General features: G+C 43.6%; 1 protein-coding gene across 1 annotated transcript in view; it reads left to right on the forward strand.

Moving 5' to 3' along the window:
• The first annotated feature begins 6606 nt into the window (after positions 1–6606).
• Positions 6607–13925, forward strand: part of LOC141164455 (transmembrane O-methyltransferase homolog) — a 47098-nt gene continuing 39779 nt past the window's right edge. The window contains exon 1 of the mRNA XM_073649757.1: positions 6607–6811. The gene's annotated coding sequence lies outside the window, so the exon portion shown is untranslated. The remainder of the gene's footprint in view (positions 6812–13925) is intronic.

Raw genomic sequence — 13925 nt, forward strand, 5'->3', positions numbered from 1 at the left:
GTTTTATAGAAGTTGGATTTAATGGAATTAAATATTGTGATATTGTCATGGGTGTGTCAGATGTGACAGTTACCCTGCAGTTGGTTGCAGAAGATCTCTTCGTTTGGCATTACAGACACCTTCTTAGATCTGTCTTACTGTAGGACCCAGCGGCTACCTTCCTCCTGCTAATTGACACCCAGGCCTCGGTGTTTAAATACTTTGTTTGCTACAGGGAGGTGCCGGTGATATTCACATGTTCCCTTGTGAAGGCTTGGATGTGTTGCAGTCTATTTACTTCCTATCTGGTGCTAAGAGGATATGTGGTGTAATCTCTCTGCAGTCGGCTCAAGCTAAGTTACTTTCCCCCGTGTTTGTCTCCCTTATTGTCTTTAGTTGTTAGTGGGGACTGATTAGTGCTCATCCCCCCTTCCCCTATCTTGAGCCAAGCTCTAGGGAAATACAGGGTTTAGGTTCCTGTGCGGCGATTGGTGAGCATCTAATATAGGGACGATAGAGGAGACAGGGTGATATCAGATCAGCCTAGGAGGTCTCCACCCTCCCCTTTCCCTAGTGTCTGGGCTCCCTTCCCCTCTTCCCTTCGTGTTGCACTTAGTCTTTCCCACACTTGGCGAGACAGATATCTTGACTCTGTCCAGTCTTTAGGCCAAGTTCACACTTAATGGTGGTCTTGTAGTTGACGAAAACTCCGGCACTCCAGAATTACGTGTCAGTAGATAATCCGAATATACACGTGATGTTTCAGTCTAGAAGATCTTCATCATACTGGAAATACAGATAAATATCAGTGTGATGATATCAGTAGAACATTAACCAATAATTGATATTGATAACCTCAAGGCCAATAGTGCAGAAGATCAAAGTAAGCAAAAAACGTAGAACCGCAAGAAAATCCAGTGTCTTGCATAGCCCAAGCAAAACAGATTCCCTTTAAGCAATCAGTAGGAGCAACCCTCCTAAGCTGTCTATATGGGCATGTAGGTCAAAGGAAGCTGAATAAAATGATACATGGATATCTGCGATCTGATGTCTGTTTACAGAGGAATCCAAGTTTTTCTTAATATGTAAATAAGTTAAGATCTATGGGCCTCAAGGGGCATTAACTGTGTGCGACATGGTGATCAGGAGAGCAGACTGTCAGTCATTACTTGTCTCACACTGGAAACTCCCCCTTTTATTTAAAATAATCTCTGGAGGCAGTTTTTCAGGGAAATTATGAATTGGGGCCCATATTCTTTATGATTTGAGCTAAATGTGGCATTTATTTAGTGTGTGATGCCACATTCCAATCCACAGAGCTACTTCGCTCCAGTGAAGATAATCTGGTTAATCCTTTATCGTGCGTCCATCTCGAAACTTTGACCTGTGCTCAGTCTCTTCTTCAGTCAAATCTGTAGAGCATCTACAATTTGTTTTTTTTCATTGGATGCAACATATAGGATGGGAGAAATGTTTTGGGAAGGATGGGTCTAAAGAGAGCACCGGGTCAGGAGACACCTGTGGCACAGTTACCCAAAATAAAAAGCCAGAGTGACAAGGTGAGGGGTCAGTTGACGCCAACAAGTGATTCCATCTGGACGGCTGTGCAGAGGGAAGGGAGGAGACAATTACTTGACTTTGTCAGGAGGACTTGTGACCTAGCGGAAAATACCGGTGACACCCATTAGCACCTATAACCTAAGTGGAAACATGCTGAAGAGACATTCTGGTGTGGCCTTATCCAACCCCTGGCAAAAATTATGGAATCACCGGGCTCGGAGAATGTTCATTCAGGTGTTTAATGTTGTTGAAAAAAAGCAGATCACAGACATGGCACAAAACTAAAGTCATTTCAAGTGGCAACTTTAGGGCTTTAAGAAACACTAAAAGAAATCAAGATTAAAAATGTGGTACTCAGTAAGGGTAATTTTTTTCAGACCAAGCAGAGGGAAAAAAATTATGGAATCACCCTGTAAATTTTCATTTCCAAAACTAACACCTGCATCAAATTAGATCTGCTCGTTAGTCTGCATCTAAAAAAGGAGTGATCACACCTTGGAGAGCTGTTGCACCAAGTGGACTGACGTGAATCATGGCTCCAACAGGACAGATGTCAATTGAAACAAAGGTGAGGATTATCAAACTCTTAAAAGAAGGTAAATCATCACGCAGTGTTGCAAAAGATGTTGGTTGTTCACAGTCAGCTGTGTCTAAAATCTGGACCAAATACAAACAACATGGGAAGGTTGTTAAAGGCAAATATACTGGTAGACCAAGGAAGACATCAAAGCGTCAAGACCGGAAACTTAAAGCAATATGTCTCCAAAGCAGGAAATGCACAACAAAAAAAATGAGGAACGAATGGGAGGAAACTGGAGTTAATGTCTGTGACCTAACTGTAAGAAACCGCCTAAAGGAAATGGGATTTACATACAGAAAAGCTAAACAAAAGCCATCATTAACACCTAAGCCGAAAAAAACAAGGTTACAATGGGCTAAGGAAAAGCAATCGTGGACTGTGGATGACTGGATGAAAGTCATATTCAGTGATGAATCGCAAATCTGCATTGGTCAAGGTGATGATGCTGGAACTTTTGTTTGGTGCCGTTCCAATGAGATTTATAAAGATGACTGCATGAAGAGAACATGAAATTTCCACAGTCATTGATGATATGGGGCTGCATGTCAGGTAAAGGCACTGGGGAGATGGCTGTCATTACATCTTCAATAAATGCCCAAGTTTACATTGATATTTTGGACAGTTTTCTTATCCCATGAATTGAAAGATTGTTTGGGGATGATGACATCATTTTTCAAGATGATAATGCATCCTACCATAGAGCAAAAACTGTGAAAACATTCCTTGAAAGAAGACACATAAGGTCAATGTCATGGCCTGCAAATAGTCCGGATCTCAATCCAATTGAAAATCTTTGGTGGAAGTTGAAGAAAATTGTCCATGACAAGGCTCCAACCTGCAAAGCTGATCTGGCAACAGCAATCAGAGAAAGTTGGAGCCAGATTGATGAAGAGTACTGTTTGTCACTCATTAAGTCCATGCCTCAGAGACTGCCAGAGGTGGTGCAACAAAATACTAGTGATGTATTGGAGTGTTCTTTTGTGTGTTTTTCATGATTCCATAATTTTTTCCTCAGAATTGAGTGATTTCCATAATTTTTTCCCTCTGCTTGGTCTAAAAAAAATTACCCTTACGGAGTACCACATTTTTTCTTTTAGTGTTTCTTAAAGCCCTAAAGTTGCCATTTGAAATGACTTTAGTTTTGTGCCATGTCTGTGATCTGCTTTTTTTCAACAACATTAAACAACTGAATGAACATCCTCCGAGCCCGGTGATTCCATAATTTTTGCCAGGGGTTGTAGTTCTCAGCACCATCCTTGGGAGTTATCACACAAGGGACATTAGAGCGTCGCTTCTATTGGAAATTAGTGTAAATATGTACTGCAACTGTCAAAGTGTTTGTCATATTCGCTAATATTGTATTATTTAATATCCTTGTCTTTGAATAATTGACTCCTTGCAAAATTAACCTCTTCATTTCTGTGTTAAGAGAATAAATAGTTTAGTTGGTTACGTCCGCCTTGTCCTTGTCTGCACGTTGCATCCTACAGCAGCCCTGAAGTGGTGCTTCTAATCTAAGGTCTCTGACCCTATTATTACACTTACTTGTCTCCATCTTCACCTTCTATCACCCCCACTCTGGTCTATCATTAGCAGATTGTGACCTGTCACTGTAGTGTTTGCTGGGTAATCCAGAGGTCACTTTTCAATGCAAGTTCATGAGAGCCTTGTTCTGGCTCTTGTAGACTTACATTGAGCACTTGTGACAGTTACCTCTGACTTCCGGTTAGCCAGAAGTTGTGGTCACAAGATGGTGCCACGGGACCGGAGTGGTGCTGATAAAAGGTGAAGACTGCGGCGGTTACAAAATAATTATAGCAAATTAATCTGTGGATTTCCTTCTCTTCCACACCAAAAAATAAAATATTTTTTTTCCCTTTTTGAAAAGTCCAAGCAGGAAATTGATACCAAAGTTTCTGTGTCCTTGTGTAAGCATGTGACTGGATGCAACGCACAGATGAGCAAAAGGCGGGAGCAGACAGCAAACTATTTAGTGCTTCCGGTATGGCGGGAATTTGTGGAACTGGGAGAAGCAGTTTAACAATAGAAAACAGCGCAAACGCCAATGGATTATACAAAGCTAGACATACAATAAGTCTTAAAGTTCAATCTATATAATCAGAGAAGTATCTTAAAGGATTATGCTGGTGTTTCTCTGACAGGGTTGATACACCTGTTCCTGGGAGAGCTGCTACGCTAGCCCCTCTTGACACAATGGCGGGGGTCACCAGGTCTTCCCACTAGGCCACAAGTCCTCCTGATGAAGTCTATCAGGGAACGCCGAGCTTTCTTTGCCCCAGCTGACCCCCCCACCTGTTGTCCTAGCCCAGGCCAACCCCTGTAACATGCGTTGGTCCTGGAAGTGACTGCCCAGCTCACTCATGTCTCACTCCTATCACCGAAAGGCGTCCTCCCCTGTTCAAAGTCTCCTCTTGGATCTTTGGTGCCTCACCGATGGGTAACACCTGGGAGAATGAGGGCTATGCTTCGGCTCTTGGCTGGTGTCGTCTGGGCTCTGGGTCTTAACCGGTGTAGATCTGGTCCTCGCCTCTTGACCGGCGTCGTTCGGGCTCCATCTGACAGCGGCCAGTACCCTGCTGGCGCACGCTTTCTGTTGAACCCTGTCTCTCTGGCTTCAGTGTCGTCCCTGATCCATCCACATCTGCACCTCTTTCTTTTGGCACCAAATCACACTGCAGTTTGGCGCAGGATCTTTATATCCGGGAACTTTGTAATCAAAGGCGTCTGACCAGATGCCACACTTGAACTCATTCTGCCTGCAACTCTTCTGGTGATGGTTGGTTCCGCATGGTCCCATCTAGCCAGTAGGTGGCAGCCTTACCGCAGTAATGACATCACGCAGGCGCTCTTCAGGAGTACCATCGCCTCCTCTTACATTTGAAAATCACAATTCTGCAGTCTGTGTGCTGCCGTGATCAGGGCTGCCTCTACGAATTTCGGGGCTCCATACTGGTAAAATTTTGGGGCCCCCTTGAGCCTCCTCCCAGGCTCCACCTCCACCCAAGCTCTGCCTCCACCCTTCGAACCTTCCATAGTCCTACTGGCCACAAAAATATAGTAGTCAAGAGTAAAAGGGGGTGGGGTTGACACCCTATTTGTCTACTCTTGTTCCTACCTTCTGGTTGGCACCCTCTTGAAACGCAATCCTTGTCGACTAGCCTTGGTTGTCCTTGTCCTCACCTCCAGAAACCCCTCAACGGCCTCCCCTCACAGCCAGAAACCCTATCACAGCCATAAACCCCTTACCGGCCTCCCCTCACAGTCAGAAACCTCCTCATAGGCCTTCCATCACAGCCAGAAACCCCTCAGCAGCCTCCCCCAGTCCTCATACACTGCCCAACACTGCCGTCCCAGCCTGAGACCTCCTCAACACACACACACAAACACACACTGCTTTTCTCACTCCCTCTGCTGCTGGTGCCGCCGCCAAAGTCTGCCTGCCTTTCCCAGTCCCATTCCACATGTGGCACGCATGCTGCTCCGCTCCGAAATGAAAGTGAGCATGCAGCGTGTCACGTGACCGGCGTCAGGACGATGATGCATTATGCTCTGAACTGTTGCCCCTGAGGCCCGGTGTGTAGAAGCAAAGAGAGGGAGGGCCTGGGCTGGCTGAGCCCCCCCTTTTTCCTTCTGTTCACCGGGCCCCATACAGTAGTAAGAGCAGTAATGCCCTGATGGCAGCCCTGGCCGTGATTATTATGCAAATTGTAATTAATTCCAACGGGTACTAACTCGTTCGACCTGGGAAATTCCTTTGTTCACATAGATTCGGCTACAACGCGCGCTGCGGTGTCCCTCAGTTGTCAGCAGCACAGTGTGTTCATAGCTCCCTAACTTCAGTTGATATTAAATGTGGGCGCACCATATCACATCATACTATGTATATTTTCATTAAACACAGGTATTTGGGTTGTATAATTACTTCCATACCACCACGTGGTTTTTTTGTCAATTTCCCCTTGGGTTTTTGTGTTTTTTTGCCGCATCCCAATGTAATTTGTGTTATATATTCATGAACGGAATGAGCATGTCTCCCTAGATTGACTCATCTATTTTCTGCATGACTGCATCTGAACTTTTATTACCAGCCTGTACTTTTCTGAATTTATCCTATTAACTAATCAAAACCTTGACCTTCTGTGTGGCGTGCATGAATGAACACACACTCTGTACTACTAATAGAGCTCGGAAAGAACATGCAAAGCCAAGTTAGAATCTATGCATTTTATTTAGTTTATTTCCATACATTCTTCAGTTACCACATTTTGTTACATTTAACGTTGACTTTTGATAAATAGATCAGTTTGATAAAAATATAGGTCCAGATAACATGTATTATACCATTATGACTTCAGAATTGTACAATTAATGTTTGTTTGAAGCGGCAACATGTGATTGATAACTGCTGACCTCGGGTGAAATGTCCCTCCATGGTCGTATGATCTTCTTGACGACTTCTTTCATGCGGCTTTTTTGTCTTCTGCTGAATGTATCTCTATTGCGGCCGTCCTGAAGAAGAAGTTTATATACTACGAAACTCATTGATGAATAAACCGCTCAATCTCGGATTGGCATCCTTTATCCTTCCCACGCGTCAGTGCAGAATTAACCCATTTGTTTCTCCATTACCTGCACTTCCATCCTCTCGTGGGTCTGCAGCAGCCCAACCAGGTGAGAAACATTTTGCAATTCTTTTACCATTTTTACCCAGATAAGACCCTATTTTTCACTTTGTGTCTTTCCAGTCCTTCTTTTCTTTAGAACAAAAGGACTGGCAGTCCGATATAGGACACTGGTTTTTTTTTTTAACTCTATGTAAACTGACCTGCAGTGTGATTTTTGAAATCTGCAAAATGTCAATTTCTTTTATAGTAAATAATTCATTTGCAGATTTTACTTATAGACTTGAATGAGATGAGGAAAATCCGCAGATAAAAATGCTTTTTTGTGTCTTTTGTGCTTTTCTACAGAGGAAGCGCAATAAAAGCGCATGTAACCCGCACATGACTTTATCAATGAAGTTTTATCAAAGCTAAGTAACAGGAATCTTCCAAAACAAAGTTGTTTTATTTAAAGCATGACATATTAAAAGAACCACAGCTGAAAAAACGCGATAAAACACATGTAAAAAATGCACTCAAAAGCACAAGTAACCTAATGTAGACAATTGGTGCAGAAATGGTGCAGAGAAAAAACTTACCAAATACTCATCTTGGGAACTTAGGCTACATTCACACATCCATGAGACAGCACTTTGTCCCATAGAGCATAATGGATGTTTTCACACATCGGTTGATATCATGGATCTGATCGTGCGATCCATGCACTCTGAGTAGGTCCTATTTTGATTCGCTTTGTGTATCAGACTCGGCCGTTCAAGTCTATGAGGCAAAGATGCAGATCGGAAGGCTTCATATTTGCTTCCATTTTCCATCATAAATTTATTGTTTACTGATATCCTTGAATGAAAACATGATCTTCCAAAGGATTGTTTTATTGTCTTGGAAACGAGGACAACTCTACATACACAGAAGCAACTAGGCTACAACTAGGATGACATCTGAGAATATTGATCCATTTCTCTCGGATTGTGACACTCACATGGATATGTGAACGTAGCCTTAGACTGAGAACCGAACACGTTGATATCTGCAAGTGCGACCCACATTACTATGGAGTGTAATGGAGGCCTTAAAGGGGTTATCCTGGGCTACATCATTTTTTTGCTGACCTAAGTTGCTAACATGCCTGTTCTACCTGGCACAGCGCTGTCACACCGTTCCTGACGGTGACTCTGTGGCTTCATCTGACATCACGTTGACAGAGCAGTGGCTTCTCTTTCCTTCTGCTCTGTTGGCAGGGTGTGACCTGCCAATGTCATGGTGATTGACAGCCAGCTCCCTGCTGCCTAACTGCAGAAAGCCGACAGTCACGAACCTTTGACAGAGCAGCCTGGAAGAGCTGCTTTAACTTGGAGCTGCTGAATCGCAAGCAGGAGCGTTCAATGACTACTCTGAACCGGCGTCTGATAGAACAAGCAGATACCTGAGTGTTTATTTATTTTTTTTACTATGGCATAAAAAACTAAGTAATGGATAACCCTTTTAACTACAATCTAAAGGCCACGTTCACATGTTCAGCATTTGGTCAGTATTTTCCATAAGTATTTGTAAGCAAAAATCAGGACTGGAACAATCAGAGGAAAAGTATAATAGAAACCGTCATCACTTCTGTATTTTTCACCTACTCCTGATTCTGGCTTACAATTTCTGATGTAAAATGCTGACCAAATATTGAACGTGTGAATGTGGCCTTAGTTTGAGTTACCGGTAGGGGGCGCGACCATTTAAAGTGCCTAGGGCAACAAGAATGCCAACTAGGGCCCTGGGTACAGAAACCTTTGTTTGCAGTAACAGAGGTCAGACGTTTCCTGTAGTTCTTAATCAAGTTTGCACACACTGCAGCAGAGATTTTGGCCCACTCCTCCATACAGATCTTCTCCAGATCTTTCAGGTTTTGGGGCTGTCACTTGGCTACATTGAGTTTCAGCTCCCTTCAAACATTTTCTATTGGGTTCAGATCTGGAGACAGGCTAGGCCACTCCAGGACCTTGAAATGCTCCTTGCAGAGCAACTCCTTAGTTGCTTGGCTGTGTGTTTTGGGTCATTGTCATGTTTGAAGACCCAGCCACGGCCCATCTTCAATGCTCTTACTGAGGGAAGGAGGTTGTTGGCCAAAATCTCTCGATACATGACCCCATCCATCCTCCTTAAATACGGTGCGGTCGTCCTGTCCCCTTTGCAGTAAAGCACCCCCAAAGTATGAGGTTACCTCCGCCATGCGTCACGGTTGGGATGGTGTTCTTGGGTTCTTCTTCCTACAAACACGGCAAGTGGAGTTGGTACAAAAAAGTTCTTTTTTGCTCTCATCTAACCCTATGACCTTCTCACATGCCTACTCTGGGTCATCCAGATGGTCATTGGCAAACTTCAAATGGACCTGGATATGTGCTGGCATGAGCAGGGTGACCTTGCGTACCCTGCAGAATTTTAATCCATGACCGCATAGTGTGTTACTAACGGTAATTTTTGAGACTGTGGTCCCAGCTCTCTTCAGGTCATTGACCAGGTCCTCCTGTGTACTTCTGGGCTGATGCCTGACCTTTCTCAGAATCATCCTTACCCCCATGAGGTGAGATCTTGCATGGGGCCCCAGACCGAAGAAAATTGGCAGTCATCTTGTGTTTCTTCCACTTTCTAATAATTGTGCCAACAGTTGTTTCCTTCTCACCAAGCTGCTTGCCTACTGTGCTGCAGCCCATCCCTGCCTTGTGCAGGTCTACAATTTTGTCCCTGGTGTCCTTAGACAGCTCTTTGATCTTGGCCATGGTGGAGATGTTGAAGTGTGAATGATTGTGTTTGGATAGGTGCAGTAATTACAGGTAATGAGTGCAGAGTAGGATGGCTTCTTTAAGAAAAACAGGTCTGTGAGAGCCAGAAGTCTTGCTGGCGTGTGTGTGTGTGTATATATATATATGTGTATATATATTGTGTGTGTATATGTCACTGGTGATCACTGTATTACCTGTACACTATATAGAGAGCTCCTGTGTATAATGTCAGATCCCTGTATTACCTGTACACTGACGCTATACATTGTATATTATGTACAGAGCTCCTGTGTATAATGGCACTTATGGTAATATTAGTATTGTGTTTTATTTTATTAATGATTAGTATTGTACACTGCTCAAAAAAATAAAGGGAACACTCAAATAACACATTGTAGAACTGAATGAATGAAATATTCTCATTGAATACTTTGTTCTGTACAAAGTTGAATGTGCGGACAACAAAATCACACAAAAATCATCAATGGAAATCAAATGTATTAACCAATGGAGGCCTGGATTTGGAGTCACCCTCAAAATTAAAGTGGAAAAACACACTACAGGCTGATCCAACTTTGATGTAATGTCCTTAAAACAAGTCAAAATGAGGCTCAGTATTGTGTGTGGCCTCCACGTGCCTGTATGACCTCCCTACAACGCCTGGGCATGCTCCTAGTGAGGTTGCGGATGGTCTCCTGTGGGATCTCCTCCCAGACCTGGACTAAACCATCCGCCAACTCCTGGACAGTCTGTGGTGCAACGTGACGTTGGTGGATGGAGCGAGACACGATGTCCCAGATGTGCTCAATCGGATTCGGGTCTGGGGAACGGGCGGGCCAGTCCATAGCTTCAATGCCTTCATCTTGCAGGAACTGCTGACACACTCCAGCCACATGAGGTCTGGCATTGTCCTGCATTAGGAGGAACCCAGGGCCAACCGCACCAGCATATGGTCTCACAAGGGGTCTGAGGATCTCATCTCGGTACCTAATGGCAGTCAGGCTACCTCTGGTGAGCACATGGAGGGCTGTGCGACCCTTCAAAGAAATACCACCCCACACCATTACTGACCCACTGCCAAACCGGTCATGCTGAAGGATGTTGCAGGCAGCAGATCGCTCTCCACGGCGTCTCCAGACTCTGTCACGTCTGTCACATGTGCTCAGTGTGAACCTGCTTTCATCTGTGAAGAGCACAGGGCGCCAGTGGCGACTTTGCCAATCCTGATGTTCTGTGGCAAATGCCAAGCGTCCTGCACGGTGTTGGGCTGTGAACACAACCCCCATCTGTGGACATCAGGCCCTCATACCACCCTCATGGAGTCGGTTTCTAACCGTTTGGGCAGACACGTGCACATTTGTGGCCTGCTGGAGGTCATTTTGCAGGGCTCTGGCAGTGCTCCTCCTAATCCTCCTTGCACAAAGGCGGAGGTAGAGGTCCTGCTGCTGGGTTGTTGCCCTCCTATGGCCCCCTCCACGTCTCCTGGTGTACTGGCCTGTCTCCTGGTAGCGCCTCCAGCCTCTGGACACTACACTGACAGACACAGCAAATCTTCTTGCCACAGCTTGCATTGATGTGCCATCCTGGATGAGCTGCACTACCTGAGCAACTTCTGTAGGTTGCAGAGTCCGTCTCATGCTACCACGAGTGTGAAAGCACAGCCAACATTCAAAAGTGACCAAAACATCAGCCAGAAAGCATTGGTACTGAGATGTGGTCTGTGGTCCCCACCTGCAGAACCACTCCTTTATTGAGGGTGTCTTGATAATTGCCAATAATTTCCATCTAGCGTCTATTCCATTTGCACAACAGCATGTGAAATTGATTGTCAATCAGTGTTGGTTCCTAAGTGGACAGTTTGATTTCACAGAAGTTTGATTTACTTGGAGTTATATTCTGTTGTTTAAGTGTTCCCTTTATTTTTTTGAGCAGTGTATATATAAAATGTGTATGTATATGTGATCAAATACTTATTTCATGCAATAAAATGCAATTTAATAATGTAAAAATCATACAATGTGATTTTTTAGATTTATTTTTTAGATTCTCTCATAGGTGAAATGTACCTGTGATAAAAATTACAGACCTTTCCAATCTTTGTACGTGGGAAAACTTGCAAAATCGGCAGTGCGTCAAATACTCTTTTTCCCCACTCTTATATATAGAGTGGGGGAAATAAGTATTTGATCCCTGCTGTTTTTGTAAGTTTGCCCACTGACAAAGACATGAACAGTCTATAATTTTAAGGGTAGGTTAATTTTAACATTGAGAGATAGAACATCCAAAAAAAAACAAACAAGAAAATCACATTGTATAAATTAGATAATTTTTTTTGCATTTTGCAGTGAGAAATCTGCAGTATTTGATCCCCTACAAACCATTATGAGTTCTGGCTCCTACAGACCAGTTAGACGCTCCTAATCAACTCGTTACCTGCATTAAAGACAGCTGTCTTACATAGTTACCTGTATAAAAGACTCCTGTCCACAGACTCAATCCGTCAGACTCTAACCTCTACAAGATGGGCAAAACCAAAGAGCTTTTTAAGGATGTCAGGGACAAGATCATAGACCTGCACAAAGCTGGAATGAGCTACAAAACCATAAGTAAGATGCTGGGTGAGGAGACAACTGATGGTGCAATAGTAAGAAAATGGAAGAAATACAAAATGACTGTCAATCAACATCGATCTGGGGCACAATGCAAAATCGCACCTTGTGGGGTATCCTTGATCATGAGGAAGGTGAGAGATCAGCCTAAAACTACACAGAGGGAAATTGTTAATGTTCTCAAGGTAGCTGGGACCACATTCACCAAGAAAACCATTGGTAACACATTACGCCTTAAAGGTTTAACATCCTGCAGTGCCCACAAGGTCTCCCTGCTCAAGAAGGCACATGTGCAGGCCCGTCTGAAGTTTGCCAATGAACACCTGGATGATTCTGTGAGTTATTAGGAGAAGGTGCTGTGGTCAGATGAGACAAAAATTGAGCTCTTTGGCATTAACTCAACTCGCCGTGTTTGGAGGAAGAAGCATGAGTACAACCCTAAGAACATCGTCCAAAACGTGAAGCATTGTGGGGGAAACATTATACTTTGGGGGTGCTTTTCTGCAAAGGGGACATTACGACTGCACCGTACTGAAGGGAAGATGGATGGGGTCATGTATCGCGAGATTTTGGCCAACAACCTCCTTCCCTCAGTAAGAGCATTGAAGATGGGTCTTGGCTGGGTCTTCCAGCATGACAGTGACCCAAAACATACAGCCAAGGCAACAAAGGAGTGGCTCAAAAAGAAGCACAGTAAGGTCATGGAGTGGCCTAGCCAGTCTCCAGACCTTAATCCCATAGAAAACTCATGGAGGGAGTTGAAGCTCCGAGTTGCCAAGCGACATCCTCAAAATCTTAATGATTTAGAGATGATCTGCAAAGAGGAGTGGACCAAAATTCCTCCTGACATGTGCACAACCCTCATCATCAACTACAAAAAACGTCTGACTGCTGTGCTTGCCAACAAGAGTTTTGACACCAAGTATTAAGTGTTGTTTGCCAGAGGGTTAGAATACTTATTTCTCACAGCAAAATGCAAAAAAATGTATCTAATTTTATACAATGTGATTTTCTTCATTTTTTTTGGATATTCTATGTTAAAATCAACCTACCTTTAAAATTATAGACTGTTCATGTCTTTGTCAGTGGGCAATCTTACAAAAACAGCAAGGGATCAAATACGTATTTCTCACTGCAAAATGCAAATACATTCATCTAATTTATACAATGTGATTTTCTTGATTTTTTGGGGATATTCTATATCTCAATGTTAAAATTAACCTACCCTTAAAATTATAAACTGTTCATGTCTTTGTCAGTGGGCAATCTTACAAAAACAGCAAGGGATCAAATACTTATTTCCCCCACTGTATAGCATGAGGGGTATATATACCAGAATGGGGGAGATATATACTAGGATGGGTCCAGGATGGGGAACATATATACCAGGAAGGATCGCAAGATGGGGGGACAGTACTACATAATGGGGGAGGAGGTGCAACTTGTATGTCCTTATAGGATTTAGAATGCTACAAGGGCCCATACATCTGACCAACATGTGGGGAGGGAGCAGGTCCAAATCTTGCACCAGGGCCTATCGGACTATAGTTACACCACTGCTTACTATTCTATATGTATGACAGGTTCTCCTCCAGCTCTTGTTACTGCAGTTTTCCTCTCAGACTGCACAGTTCTCCTCTCCATAGAACAGCTGCTAGTGGAGGAGCATGTGACCAGACCTGTCCATCAGTCTCTTCCAATAGAAAACCTTACATGAGAAAGCTATACATTGCAAAATTTTTAATGGAAACCCAATTGCAAAAATGATTTCTAACCCCAATTGCAT

This window comes from Phyllobates terribilis, unplaced genomic scaffold, assembly GCF_046119375.1.
Source record: "Phyllobates terribilis strain yellow unplaced genomic scaffold, ASM4611937v1 Scaffold_10__3_contigs__length_209671492, whole genome shotgun sequence".
NCBI lineage: Eukaryota > Metazoa > Chordata > Amphibia > Anura > Dendrobatidae > Phyllobates > Phyllobates terribilis.